Below are 16,037 nucleotides of genomic sequence, written 5' to 3' on the forward strand. Positions count from 1 at the left end.
AGTTCTCCAGCATGAGACCTCAGCCACCTTGACACCAACGGAGGAGATGCTAAGTCATTGTGGACTACTTTGAAAAAGGAATGGGAGAAATTACTTTAGATGGGGGATTCTTGGGGATTTACATGCCACGAGGTGGTTATAAAATGGAGAGACCTGGCAATGTCAATAGACTATAGAAGGTTGTCTCGCTGAATGTTTTCTAATTTTTCCACTTTACTGTCCAGGAATACATATAGAAGAGACAATACTGGAAGAATATTGGTTACAGTTATGGCGCAACCAGTTTTGCCTCAGTAGTGCAGCTTCCATAAAATGTGCTTGTGGTCAACATTGGAAGGATGACAAATGGTGTTGGTTTAACTCAACAAATGCTGCTTCTAGGAATAATAAAGCATAATTGAAACATATGAAGAATAGGAAATGGAAAATAGTTTTGTACCCAACATGGGATTGAACTTGTATGTTTTTGGAAAAGAGAAAAAGTAAATGCTGTTTCCTATAAATATTTTCCAACTGGCTATAGTTGCAGATCACCAACTTTTCCTTCTGCTATGGTAAGTGAGAAAGTGTTTAAATTGATCATTTTTCTCTGTCCCTTTGTCTAGGGGTTTACCTATGTGGCCCCTTCGGTGTGGGAAAGCATCAAAGAAGGTTTTTATTACCAGCCAAAGAAACGTTCACCACGCCGGCTAAACAGCAGCCCTCGAACACCAGTCAGGTACGAGCAATGAAACGTCACCTGCTTTCCTTCTCCTCCAATGATAGGGTATCATCTAATCCTGAAGACTGGACCTCTTCACTGAGCAGTGTCCTGCATTCTGTACATGGGCAGATACAAAGAATTGGTGCTTCACTGCAGTGATGAAGGCTTTGGGCCGCTTTCGTTATGTATGTTGGTTGTTCACTTCACCCTGGGGATAATGTCTGCCATTCAAAAGCCACCCCAGTCCTCTGGGCCTCCAGTTTAGTTTTCCTTTGCGAGTCTTTATATGTTCTGGAATGACCGGTATGGAGGAAGCTACCGGGGCTAAGGAAACCCCTACCTTGGAAATACCCACACTGGAGATTAATTGATTTTGGTGAAAGCTTTAGCTGCATGAAGATTAAGTCAAGATTTCTAAGCCAAAGATGTTTAGTAAAGAAATTACTTTTGCAAGTGTGAAACACAATTAGTTAATAACCCCCCACATTTTTATTCACTGTTAAGGCAGGAAGAACCATTCAGATATTTCAGTTGGCCAAAGCTTTAGATCACTTTCATTCCATCGCCCGCAAGCCTGATGACTTAGCCCGGATTTCTTTCCTTAAGCAGAATTGCCATTTCGGCTCAGTTTTTACTAAATGGAAATTTGTAAGTGGCATTATGTATGATTGGGTCTGGGGCTTCAGAGAGATTCTTAATTTCTGGGAACTATTTATGTTGCTCACAACACATTTTCAGTACTTCACTAAAAAGGCCAACCTGTGGTCATTCTCTAGAGTTCGACTTGGCCTTCCTGTTCAGAGCCTAGTATTTCAAATAAAAATAAATCCATTCAATGGGCTGCTGCGAGCCGCATACAAAACTAGTTTCCTGGCTTCTTCTATTAGTCCAGTTGTCAAGCAATAAACACATTTCACGACTGGCTATGGACGAGACAATGGATAATCCAGTACTTCGATTGAAAAGATTTCTTGTAATTGAATACTTAACTAGAAGTATAATCGACTGTGCCATTTCAAACAACTTCAATGCCACACAGTGCTCTTGGAATGCTGCCAGCATTACAAAGCAATTAACAGGCCTGATTTTTAGACTATGTAAGAAGTTTTGGTATTCTCCTATTTCACAAGGCCTGGCTGCTGGTTAATTTTGACCTCATAGCATATTGTGTACATGTTAGTACAACCTTCCTATGTCTTGGCCACCCTTATTAAAGCCTGCCAATTTGCATAAAAAATGTATGCTACTCAATGCATATAATCCACCTTTGCACTACCCCCTTAAATACTCAGCCTTTTCCCCCTAGTGCTGAGCCCTTTTTTGGCTATTTGAGGTAGTTTGTGCTTAGGCCTCCGTAACTGTTTGTCCACATAGGGTACCCACAACAAATGTGTCATTTTTTCCAACATCCTAGGTATTCTAAAGGTACTCTGGCTTTGTGGTTACACCTGGAAAGAACGAATTAAATAGGCAAAATATAGCTAAATGTAGAGTTTTTGAGGAAAAATAGAAAAAAGTTCTTTAGATAAAAGTGTCTGGTTTTTCCTGAAAAATACCATAAATGATTGCTTGCTTAGCACTTTGCTTTGCTGTGCTAAGGTTGATTCAGGTTTACAGACTTGAATTAAAAAACTCCACAGTTTTGGCATTTTTCAAAGATTTCTATTTTATGTGATTTCAACGTACGTCCAGTTTGTGGCGGAAACCACTGTGAAAACCATAGGTGATCCAAGAAAGCTATATATTTCTGAAAAGTACACATAATTCCGAATTCAGCAAGGGGTCATGTGTAGATCTCCCAAGATTCGTAATGGAGGGTTATTTCGTGTTTTTAGGTTTTCCAAGAACCCAATGTACCCAGAGCCAACAACTAAGCTGCACCGTACAAATGTTTTTCATAGTGTACCAAATATAGACCAATTCACATGGTGTATTATGCAGAGTGAAAAATGGGTATCAAGGAAAACTATTTATTTCTGAAACGGGCACATGATATGGAATTGGAAGCAGTGGTTATTTGTATATCTCTGAATTTGCCCATAGTAGCATATGATTTAGATGGTATATTTCAATATGTCTTCTGTCTTACACGCTTGCTTACATTTGGAAGTCAGAAATGCAGTGAAACCCAATTGAAAATAAAAAATGTTCTACATCACATTTTTCCACTCAAAACTGACCCTTTTCTGGAACAGTGGGTAGCTGTGAAGTTTGAGCCTTAGCTCAACCGGCACATACCAAACCTGCACTTTTTTAAAAACTAGACAGCAAGGGCAGTCTAGGGGTGCATGACTTGCATAGCTATTACTAGGTAATTTTACTCCGAACCCTTTGCACATTTCTAACTTTGGTAAGAAACACACATTGTCTTCATATTACTGTGTCTGGAAGGTTTGAAATCTGCGGTGAGCCATACATTTCCTACCACTCTGAGTTCCCACAACGTCTTCCAATAAGAACAATACCCCACCTGTGTGGGTGGGCCTAGAGACCCGACACAAACAGGCCAAAAGCAGGGTAACTGCTGTATTTGGGCATGTGCTGTGGCACCCCCCATGCAAATGCATAAACCACAGACATTTTTAAGAGCTAGACAACTGAGGGAGTCCAGGGGGTATGACTTGTGTGCATCTCACATGCTTTTCCTGCCCACATTGCCCTGCAAGACTCAAACTGTGTCTGACATCATGTATTTTCGTTCCATTTCTGTGATGGCAACTTCCGGAATCTACAGGAATCCACAAAATTCCTACTACCCTGCATCACCCCACGTGTGCCGACAAAAAAGCTGATTGGCTGGGCATAGGACCAGCTATAGTGACAGATTAAACCAGGGTTAATGGGATCCCTCTGCATAGTAGTCTTTATAGCTGTTTCAGGAATGTGGTCGGCAAAGTGTCGATCTGCAGCCTTGTAGTGTCCTCCAGAGCAGATCGAGTAGAGGCTGCTGTTTCTGTAGCTGAAAGTCGAGGAAAGATACGAGTCTTCCCGTGGTGGTCCGATGATCAACAACCTACGTATTGGTGTGTTTGTAAACAGCTCCATATACCAAGTGTGAGTTTAATGACTCACATTGTATAGCTGGTGATTCTTATCCACTCCGCCCTTGTACTTGTAAAACGGTAGGCTTGTGAACTTCTGCCATCTGACCCCAAATCTTGACTGGGGAAGTGCTCTCATCATGACTTGTAATGAGCACGTACACATGACGCCTATCAGAGAACGTGATTGGGAGCAGTTCATTGGAACCCAACGCAGGGCTCTGGGATTTTTTGAGCTTCGAACAAACCAGCTCCTGCGAGAATCTTTTACGGCAACAACAAACTGTATTGCAGGTACCATGTGCCACCTTTGTACAGCTCACTGAACAGCTCTACTCGCATATGGAAGGTTTCCACATAAAGGTTGTAACCTTTGTAAAGGAGTGACTGGACAAGCTCCGATATGATCTTTCCCATGACTCCTAGCCTGGGAGGGCAACCTACAGGGTTTAGAGTGGAGGCCTTGTCTGTATACGCTCTCTAGCTGTATTCATAGCCATTAGAGCTCTCACAAAGCATGTACAACTTGGTGCCATTGCAAGCTCTTTTGCTCGCAATGTACTACCTGAACAGCAGCCGTCCTTTGTGCAGGATGAAGGACTCATCAATGGCTATATTCTTTCCAGAAGTGTAAATCTCCTGAAACCTGGCAGACAAAAGTTCCACGACAAGCCGAAGTATGAACAACCTGTCATAGCCTGGATGGTCCCGGGGGCAATGCAGCAGAATTGTCATTGAAATGCTGCATAGCGAAAACTGATCTCTGCTCATGTATGCTTTCAAAGAGGAGTGTTGCCCAAACTGTACAAGTAGACCAGCAGGGCTCCAAGCTTGGTTTGTGCACTCACCCTATTTTGAGCGGAAGGCCTAAAAATATCCAACACCTCAAGTTAAGTGAGTCCACTGGTTCCCTAGAATGAGGCCCTAGAGTTCCTCCATGCTCCCTCAAAAATAGTTTGACACGCAACTTTGTTTGCTGCACAATTTGCTCACGGAACTTAATATCTTATGGCAGAGTCAATCAGCAAAAAATGACAATCTATTTCACATCCAGCTTTGCCAGTGAGCGACAGTTTTGAGACAGAACTAAATGGGAGGACTGCCAAGAGCATTCAGTCTGTGCTTGCGACACCCATGCCTGCTCTCTGGGTTGGTCTACCCTGCTGCCCTCGCTCTGCTGCACAAACTGCTCTTGCGAAAGGACAGTAAGACTGCCATCATCATCATCATGTCCCTCAGAATCGTTGGAAGAAGAGTCGTCAGATGTAGCTGTGCTGACTGAAAAATCGATTCCAGGTTCTGCTCTATTTTCCTCTTTCTCAGGTGCTGTATCAGTATCTGCTGTCTCAGTACCTGATCCTGCCTCAGAGTTGTCCTCCATACCCCCGAATTAGGGCCTGGGCATCAGTCATGCAACGAGACGCCATCTCTGCGTACTGGCTAAATCCTTCCTTCTAAAACACAGTCCTATATAGAAAGCAGAAGTATTGTTTTAAATCAGTCGGTGGGTGTGGGCGTATGTGATGTGTGAAACGGTTAATAAACACAAAATTACTTATCTTGTTAACTGAATCTGCAGGTTTTCCAAAGACACTATAAAAAGACATAGTATTTCTTCACCTTGCCGTATTTCCCAATACAACAGCATACTTTTGTCATGGCTTATGCAAAGCTTTGTTGGGGGAGTTGCTGGACCTTTGCCAGTATACAATACATTTCCAGAAGGCACAAATCAACTTTTGATCTCAAGAAGCACATATTCATATGGTAGCCCCCGCATCTTTGTGCGCAGATGTGCTCCTTCTGAAAACACACAGTGCAATCACTAGGGTCACTGGAATCATGCGGCTGGACACCACCCAATTATAGGACAAGTTTGACTAAATTATGCGACAAGAAAAGGTAAATAATGCTGCATCATACAACAAATTGTTTTATAGTAATACATCATTATTTTATGATTTTAAAACCTGCTAATACAGCCTAGGATAAGATTTCACCTACTCATTTGAATAGCAACAAAATACAGAAATCAGCAAGTGAATGATGGCCAGTCAGCCTTTGTGCAGGGCCTTCCACTGTATGCAAACATATGTTGCCACATTTTTTGTAACTCTTGGTCCATTTGAGATTATTTTCCGAATAAAATCTCCGACTTTCCTCTTGTAAAAGGGCAAACACAAATTTATAAAAAAAAATAGAAAAAGAGCTCCCAAGGTAGTTGAGCCATGGCTTCAGGACCGACCCCCATCTATACTTCTTTTGCATGTTTTCGTGGCATGAAGCACACATTCCCCCCCCCCCCCCCAATCCCTCCCCCCTCCCCACCACCTCCCACCCTGGGAGGAGGGGGTGAAAAACATACATTCCCAAAACAAATGTGGGCCCAGTAGGCGGTCGGCCTATATATCAGGTGGTCTGACTCTATGACAATTTCATTTTTCAATTTAATTTCCCCTATGGGAGCGATCGCGCCTGACATATTATGTTTTTAGATATTGCCCCTCAAGGCGATTGGCCCGTTCATAAGGGCTGACCGCCCCTCCCTCCCCCCTCCCCAAACACCTAGGGACCTAGTGGGTTTTGTGGTTGTGGATCGTGGCAAGACCTCTTTCCTCAGTCAGGAAAGAGTTTCAGGAAGACCTTGTTGGGAAAGGGGAGGTCTGCCTGAAACCTGGGGAGGCTGTTTTGGCTATTTGTACCCCACAGGAGTGTGAAATGGCACTCGCCTGCTCCTGGTCTCCTGGGAATCTGTGACAGGTGGGCAGGGACAGATTCCACTTCTATCCCACCCTTGTGTTTTTGTAAAAGGAATCCTCTGGTGCGTGCATCCGAGGATCCTTTATAGCCATCTCCAGTGTTGGGTAATAGCTAACACGCACTTCCCCTCCCTAATGCATCTGTCGGCTATTTTCTTACAGTTTAAAAGTTAACTAAAATGCTACAAATTGATTTTATTCTAGTCATCTCTGTAATTCTGTTGTCCAACTTCGATCAACTAAATTTATTGTTGGGCCAGTTTTAATTCCAAGATCGGTCATCTACAGAGTTCTCTTGAAGTTACAAGCTTGTTTGACAGCGATTGGCCTGTGAAAAAAAAACAAGCTCCATTGCACAGGTAAATGGGTAAATGATTCTAGGGGCAGCTTGCTTTCCAAATACAATGGCAAGCATCATTTCCACCACTTGAATGGGCATTTCAAGAGCAATCTACCTGTATCGGCCACAACAGTCTCTGTCGTAAGAGGTCATTTACAGATAATAAGTCTATTCCCAATTTAATACATTTTGATGTCTGTGACGATTTCAAAATATATATACAACATTCCTACACACTATCAAAATATTAAATTGTTAAATATAATTGTTAAAATATCTGAGTTCAGTGTTAGCCTGTACAAAATTGTGCATCATTAAAAAGCGTCACCCCATAGTTTAAGAAATATTATCTTCGTTTAACAATCTTGTATGATGATGATTTCATACAACATGGATAATTGAGGAAGCTTTTACATAATTGAGCCATTTGGGCTTTGGACCATATCATGTAGCTATGAATTATTATAAAAAATAGATACCACATTTAAAAATGTAATAAAATCTTAAAAACAAATATTCATAAAAATAAAATGGCCCTTAATGGTCAAAGCAGCAAAATCTGCTATTGAGAATTTTTGGGAGAATCTTGTGTCTGGTGGACTACAACTTAGAAGCAATTACTCTAACCTTAAGGTTAATAGCGAGACCAGGCCCAATTATTTAAGCACTTTGTATAATAATGCATCATCCACCGTAATTTCACTGGGGACTAACTTTGGAGCTAGCCCTGATGTGACTGTTTCCAACCACCAAGTTATCCAGCTCTTAAAGAAATCATGTGTTCAACGCCAACGTACTTGATGGTTTGTCCATTAGCATTTTAAAAAAACATCCGCTTTGATGGGCACGAATTCTTCCTAGTCGTTTTTGCCAGTTTCAGTGGCTCTAAGATACCTGAAAAGTAGAAATGTGCATTTTCTTTGGGAATCCTTAGAAAAGGTGATTCTCATATTCCTTATAACTATCATTTGCTTTCCCTGCTCAATCTAAAATGATTTTTGTGACCAGCGTTATTGGTCTGTTGCGCTGGATCAGACTTTGGCCAGTACACAAATGGGTTTCAGGAAAAGTCTTGCAGACGTGAACTTAGGATGATCGTCTATCGTTTTCCTGGGCGCCTGTTACCTCAAGCTGCTGGTACACTCTATGCTTTTTATTCCCTATTCCAAAGCGATCAATCCAATTGCTCAATCACATAGGTTTCCTGGTCGACGTATTCAATTTTTTTTTACTTTGCACCTTAATACTTGGGTCCAACCTCCTTATTTAAGATTGGATGTACTTCAGAGATATGTATTTGATCTGACTTTATTTAACGCTTACAACATTTCTGATGGTTCTCAAGCAATTTTATATTTCAATCCAGTCATAATTTAGGAGGCTACTTGGTTGTCCCATTAATTGAGATTTACCATGCTAAGTGACATCCCTATAAATATGGGGGACTAATTTGGTTCCACGTTCTGATTTATTCAGTAAGCTCATTAGAGGACACTTGTTTAAGAACACTGTCCAGTCTTTGGTGTTACAGTAATCGTGGGATCATCTTGCTGACATTCAGCTTCAGATCTGGTTGGTAATTGGCATTCTCTTTAACATAAACATACATATTCCGGATTAGCCAAAGTAGTTTGTAGTCACTAGTTCTCTTTGTTAAGTTGATGGCTAGATGCTTTGAATCCGAGGTCTGCATTCTACAATTCCAACATTTCAAAGTTGATCTTTAAAAACAATAATCAGAAAGAACACTCTGGTCCCAAAAATAGCAGACTCTCGGGAATTGAGTAATTCCATGGTTTTGAAATTATATCAACCTTTACATGGGTTATATCAGTGTTAATCAGTTCGAATTACTAAAATGTATGACGAAATTACAAACATGAATACAAAGCTAAAACTAATAGATATTCAGTTTAATCATGTGGTTTTAAATGTCATGGGAGCCTGGCAGACTTTATGACAACAATATTTAATCACTTGTAATTAGTTTATTGAAAACTGATTTTTTTTTTTTAAATGTTACGGTTGGGTGATCGATGAATAAACACATTTACTTATATTTGGTGGAGGTTTTTAAAGAAGTCGCTCGACCTCCCCTCCTTCAGCATGAACTATGTTCCTACCCCCAAACTAGATCACTGTGCTCTAGGTTGGGCCTACTCTTGTCCATCTCCCTTTCAAAAAGTATTGCTCTGGTGAAGCTCTTTCTCGGTCTACACTTCCAAGATTTGGATCACAGTTTACGGAAAAGTAAAATGAATTGGCAACCACTTTTCGGCAATTATCCTAAATCTGTCTCTTTCCACTTCAATTGTTACATAGTGCGTAGGACTATGAAACGTAAGAGATTAACCAGGTTTCTGCATGTGCCGCTGTATACATTCTCACAGCTTTCAGCAACATCTCATGGTTATGTTCATTTACCATTGCACCACACTATTATTGGAGCATGTTCCAATGCTTGTTCACCATACCCAACCCCTTCCGTGTAGGTCAAACTATAACCCACATCCTGTCAACCATGCACTCTGAAGGAACGCCCGGGAATTTTGATGTGAAGGGGTAAGAAGCGCTATCTAGAATGTGCAATTGAATCGATCCGATAGGATGATAGATATTTCTTCTCTGTGAAACTATACACCAGCTAAAGAGTAGAAGTCTTGCTAAACTTGTGTACCGGCAGTAAGAATTGCCCTGATGAAGTTGTGATGTCACTTAGGAATGATGGAGTGAATCAGTTGCTCATTCTGGACTAATGTTTTTTATGACATGTTTATTTATTTCTCTATGAACTGATAATCTGTAAAATATATGAAAAAGTCAGATATGAAACAAGTCACAATGTGTTTGAAAGAAAAAATAAATGTGAATAATTGGAATGCATGTACAGAGTTAGAGATGTCTACATGAAATGTGATAACTGGTGAATGCTTTAGCCATTTTATTTTATTGCAGAGATTCTGTAAACCTGTTTTTGTTAAAAAGAAAAAATATCAAAACAAATGAATTCATAAGGAAATTATAAAAAGAAAATAGAAGCCACTAATTTCAATCTGGCCCTGTGAAATTGTCAAAAATAGACTGGCACCTGTTTTGAATAGTGTTGTTGCCAATATCATCAGCAGTCGAATTCCACACATTGGAAACCCTAAAGTCAGTAATTTACCAGTGTGGAAAGATCTTGCTATCCAAGAAATCCATTTTAAACGCCGTTTTTACTTTGGTTTGTAAAGGCTCGGGAACCATTGCTGCTGTATGTTTGCACTTGTACAAATCCGTTTGCGTTGTGTGAAGAGGTCCAGTCTGTGTCCTTTTACAGCAGGCATGTGTGAGGCTTTGGATTGGTCTTTTTCTTGTGTGTTCAGGCTTGTCTCCCACCGGTTGTGTGGAGTGTGACATTTGTGGCCTGATATCTGTGGAGAAATGTCTGTGTCTATTACGAATTGTTTCTAAGAGATCAATAGGACACCTTTGGAGGGTGTATCTGCAGAAGCTGTCTTGAGTTGCTCACTTCTAGTTTTGTGTCTTTGAGTGTCTTGACATCTGATCTTATTTTCATACTGGTCTGTATTTGACGTCTTCATATCTATGCTGTGACGGGCAGCGGTTTAACGGAAGTGATTTTGATGCTTATTGGTCTGTATTGCTGTACTGGTGTTGACTCTCTACGATTCTCTGCCTTTTCTACAGCCCCTTGAAGTTCACACCTTTTGAATCCTTCAAGCCAGGCACAAGTCATGTGGAGCCCATGGAAACTACCCCGCGGTTTGAGACCACGCCACCACTAGCCATCCAGAACCCGAAGGGGGTAAAGTCAAAGACAGGACGGCGGGGGAAGAAAGGGAGATGAATCCATGGTGGACGAAGGAATGGATTTTCTTCACGCTGGCCACAAATACTAAGCCAATCACATAGAACATTGAACATGAAGTTCTCAACAGGTGAATTGTGCCCCTCCAGAGGCACATGGGGCCAGGACGAGACGACCCGGGACACTCTAGGAGAGAGCGACAGAATGCGCTTGATCCCTCAGGCAATCAGTGGTGGGAAACGGACAACTGAACACGTACACCCAACCAATCATGGACAGCCAAAATACATTACTTTCAGGAGATCTGCTATGGATGCCTGTTTTTTATTTTCATTACAGAGGCCTTGATGACAACATGGTTGCTGTGGTCGTATGATTCATTGCAGTCTTTATGTTGGGCTAGGAGGGAGATTGGGAAGGGCGGTGATAATTCCGCTGTTGGACTGCTTGTGTTGATCATATGCAGAAAGAGGGGTAAAAAAGGGTACTTATGTATATATCATTTGTGCACCCTGCAGGCTGCATGGTACCTGGTTCATGCTATAGAGCACGGAGGCTCAGTATGGGATGTGGTATAGCTTGGAATGGCAGTTAATGTGTTTTAAGAGCCTTCAGCCCATCTGAATTTCTTTTGGGCATTAGACTATATCATTCTCCTATGATGCAGATAGTTGTAAATAACACAGTGCCATCTGTGACAGTTTCAGCCAAAGCACTTTACATTCTTAACCTCTGTATATGATGCTTCTGACTGAAGGTGTTGCTGCCAACCAGAGGGTTTCTTTTAACCTGCAAATGAATGTAAAGCCTTTGAAGTGAGACAGGCTGCCAAAGGGAAGAAATACTCTGTGAAAGTAGAGATTATGTACAGAAGACATCTGCTTCTCAACCCTTCCACTTTAGGGAGAGGTTCACTTTCCTTATTTAAACAACGGTGGTCCCCTATTGGAAAGGGCCAGTGTGTGTCGTTTCAGAATCTCCCTCTGAGTCTCTTGACAGATGCATCTTCCTTCCCTCTAAATTCCAGAAACCATCTTCAGAACTTATTCAGGAGACTTTGAACTTCGTCCTTCTGGAAGCTAGTTTCTGATTGCAAGAAGGGCCTGGGGTTGTAGCAAAAATGAGTGCAAGCATAAGGTATAGTTTAGACTCCACAATCTGAATCACTTTCTTCTACTAGATTAGTTTCATATGGGGAGCGTGGCTCAAATGTGCAGTGTGTTGCATCTGCGTAGAATGACAAGCCTCTGTGTGTCTGAAATACGTACTTCCACAACCCCATACAGATCTAGCATTGCTGCGCATTTGATTTTCCATTGGAGGTGAACAATAGCAGTACAGATGCTTCCGAGGGTGTTTACACAGATACCCTCGGTAATGGCATCCCATCTTCATCTATCCAAGCCTCCCTTGGGCAACCCGCTGATAAGAGCTCTGTTTCCTAAGGATATGGTAAGAACCTTTATATCGCTGTGTGGTACTCTTCAGAAAGACTTGGATGGTTGCACTTGATGCTTCCCTGGGCATGGTCTGTGCTCCACCAGAAAGATTTCGGTCTCTGAAACCAACAAGCAAACGTCTGAGTCTTTAAGAAGCGAGCTATTGGTTTAGAGTCTACATTGGCTATGGACCTTCTGCATTCATGTAGTTGCACTTGCGGTATGAAAGTGTGAGCCATGCTACTTCATCTGGCCACACGTTGGGATCATCTTCAGAACCATAGTGCAAGAAGATCATCATTGCAAAAAACTGTTGTAGACTTGCTCTTCGTGTGGCTTCAGTGGGGGAATCTCACATGTCTACATGGACAGTGATTTATTTGCTACAATGTGTGACTCCTCTCAGTATTGTCCAGTACTACCAGAGCCTGTACACCCATGGTCTGTGGTACACCTTCTGGTGTTGAAAGCTGTGTTCTTGGTTCCTAAATCTTTTCTTTCTCTTATAGATGCGTGTGACTGTCATTTACTAAGTAACCCAGAGCAGCCCTGTTCTGCATGAACAAATGTGGAGGGATAAAGTCCTTTACCCTGCATCAACTAGCCATTCGTCTATGGATGTGTTAGAAGGACGTGTTTCCCAGTCGGTCATGCTCAGTGGGCTCAAACATGTTACTTAAAAGTGGGAAATGAACCAAAAATTCTTCTGCCTATTTTTAAAGAGATTTGTTTGTTGATATTTTGGTATCAGAGAAATTCAGTGTCTCCTGTTTTCATTACACATAAGGGAAACTCTCTAGGGTAGGGGTTCTTACCCTGTTGACTCCTATTGACACCCCTCTGCCCCCACTGAATCATAGATTGAATCCGTGGACCCCCACTGAGTTATTATTAAAGGCTGGGCACTACTGGCCTTTGCTGTTTCTTTGATTTGAACTTCAAAACAATACACAAACATACAAAAACAATTGTACATCTAACATGCTGAAATATTCTGTTCAATTCGCAATTCAAATATAGAAAAGGTTGTCCCATTTTCATTGTTGCTTCTTTATTTATCCATTAATTTTAATATTATTTAATTTTGTGAAACCGTTGCAGAACCCCGAGTAGGCCTCAAGTACCCTGGGTTAAGAAAAACTGCTCTGGGGGATTTTCTTCTGATCAGTTAGTCTGACACGTTCCTCTGTTAATGCTTTCTGCTCCTTTGACTCACAAGACTCTTCAGAAAGTGAGAATCTCCACCACTCTGTAGACAGAGCTTACTCCATTTTGGCTGAGACACCATTTCTCCTGGTGCAGAAGTGGAAGGAAGGGCTCCCCCTGCAGCCTTTCCTTCCATTACTGTTCTTGATGGGCTAGTACCAAGCTCCCATTGCCCCATCACTTAGACATGCACAGTCGTGCCTATTGCAATCCAACATGACTGTGTGCAACAATGAATGCTTGAAGAAAACATAGATTTAAAGGCAGGGCGCTGCATTTTGTCTACAGAGAGTTTGGTCCTTGCATTAACATGTCTTTATGATGCTTTAACGTTTACAAATCAACTTTTCGGTATTCTTGCTGATCCTTGAAATATGATTTTTTGGCTTTTTCTGCCTGTCTTCATGAACAAGGAAATATTTTTCCCTGCATCAAAGAGGCTGCTTTTACACCCACCAATCCGAGATCACGTACCTCAGTGGTATCTTAGTGCGGTTCTTCTGTCGGAACCCGTTTCAGAGAGCCATGGGGCAAGCAGGAGCTACTGGGCCCAACTGTGGGGGTTGTGGCCTTTCACTCCGGATCACCCGGGACCCAGCCTGCTATGGGTCCCGAGTAACTGGGACACGATCTGCCCTGCCCAGCACTTGACTCTCAGTGCGGAAGCAGGTTGAGCAGTCAGTCTTCTCAGAAGGGGGCGGGTGTAGGAGCTAGGCATTCCCAGGCTCGCTCGTAACTCAACATACAAACAGTTGCAGAAACCAGATCATTGTCTAGCCAAATACTAGCTTTTATGAAAAAAAGTATTTAATATTAGCACACAAAGTAGGTGTGACACACTAAATAATCCACACATGCCTCTTATGGTCAGTGTTCTACCACTATCTGGGGGGCCATCCCTGAGCCCCTTTGTCCATTCTAGAAGTGGTGGGTATTTCCCATTCAAGTAATGAGGACGACTCCCAGGTGGGTCCTCCACCTGTCCCGTGCACTCCAAAGTCTATACTTTCACTTAAGATTCACCCGTGCCTCCACGTTAAGTTTGTGCAAGTCCTCAGCAGCCCAGAACAGTCGTACTCGACTCACTGGCAGCCAGTGATCCAAGGAGAGCTAGGGCGCGCCTTCACAAGCTCCAGTCTCCCTTCTCCAGTGTTCACAGCATCGCGCTTTCTTTCTCCAATGACTCATCGGGCGTCCTCTTGCGGGCCTAGCAGCAGTTGATAAGTGTCCTTGACTTCGTCCTTTGTACAACGAACCAGGACAGTGGCTCGATCTCCTCCGCAATCCCCCCCAGGCACACACGAGTCGCCAACTTTGGCTCCCTCTTGGGTGACGGTATTGTCCTCACTGTGACTCCTCCTACTCCTCACAGGGGTGTCTGGTCTTAGGAGACAAGCAGACCCTAGGCGCTCTTCTCTTCACAGAAGGCTCTGGTCTTGGTGGACAGGCAGAATGCAGGTGCTCAAGCCTCAGGGCAAATAGTCTTGACTTCATGGGTGATGGCTGCTCATCCTGCAGGTAGCCTGGATTCCATGGGCCCTGGTCCTGGTTCCAGCAGCAAGACGTGTGGGCGGTCTACCGTCTTCCTGATGAGACTGTGCTATTCAATAAAGTATGGGGCTCATGCTCCGTCTTTTGTAGGTCAAATCCTGACACATATGTGATTTGTCTGGCCATTGAATATTGCCTTTAGGTGTCCGCTCCTTTGAAGTGCTCTCTCCCCTACACGGCCCTTTTTCAAAGGACAGTCTGTAGAAGCAGGTGTGGCTCCAAAACTGAGGCCAGAGGGGTAACCGGGGATCACTCTAAGATGTCCGCCTCCACTGAAATGTACCCCATAAAGATTCAATGGGCTAAGCCTTCCTTTCCATCAAGATTCCCTGGTGGTGCCAACCTTCTTAGTCCCACCATCTCTCTGATATTGAGCTCAGGCCCCACTGGACCAGTAACTCATCCTAGATTGAAAGAGCCCTGCTCTGCTCCTCTCTTCAGTGTGTATTTCCCACCCCAGCCCCCAGGCATGTCAGCAAAACACCTCTCCAGTCTGGAGGATGCGCACCTCAACTCTCCGACCTCTCCGGGCCCTGGACTCCCAAAATGGAACTCCCCGGCCTTCATGTTGTGTTCCATCCACAGGCAACACATGCAACCCAGCATGCACACACCAAAATCAACCATTCTGGCGCTACAAGCAATCCATGCAGGCCAAAGGTGAGTCAAGTGCACAGCTATGCCAGTAGGCACCACTTTAGTGACATTGGTAAAAAGACCTATTCACATTACTGATTCTACTGAACACAAAACTGGTACCACCACCACCACCACCACCACCACCACACTTGTTAGACTTAACTGCAGGTAAGGGGAGTAGCACTCTACCTTCACAAGGGTAGTGCTTGGTGCAGCCTTCCTGGTATAAGCAGACCGCATTGACGTGAGGCAGGCCTAGGTCATGGCGCACATGTATGATCTGTGTTCATCCATGACCACATATTAGTACTAGGTATCCCGATATCCTTGCAGCTGAGGCACCCAGGATAGCGGTGCACATCAATCACCATGCAGAGGACTTTTCAGTCCCAACACCTTAATGCTAAACCTATTTGACCCCACTGCTTTTTGTGGCATTGACCTGTTGGCATGGGAAATTGCTGTCTTGGTCACATTGTCATCCGCAAGAAGAGTTGATGGACGTCAAGCCCTTGCCTTGAACGGCCTGTAATAATTAAGTGGTGCTG

General features: G+C 43.0%; 1 long non-coding RNA gene across 1 annotated transcript; it reads left to right on the plus strand.

The window, feature by feature from the left end:
• Nucleotides 1–603: 603 nt before the first annotated feature.
• LOC147659035 (uncharacterized) lies at nucleotides 604–12,599 on the plus strand. The gene is made up of 2 exons (XR_015307331.1): nucleotides 604–718; nucleotides 10,534–12,599. It is a non-coding gene; the product is annotated as an uncharacterized LOC147659035 (long non-coding RNA).
• Nucleotides 12,600–16,037: the final 3,438 nt, after the last annotated feature.

The sequence above is a fragment of the Lissotriton vulgaris genome, unplaced genomic scaffold (assembly GCF_964263255.1).
Source record: "Lissotriton vulgaris unplaced genomic scaffold, aLisVul1.2 SCAFFOLD_1858, whole genome shotgun sequence".
In the NCBI taxonomy this organism is placed as follows: Eukaryota; Metazoa; Chordata; class Amphibia; order Caudata; family Salamandridae; genus Lissotriton; species Lissotriton vulgaris.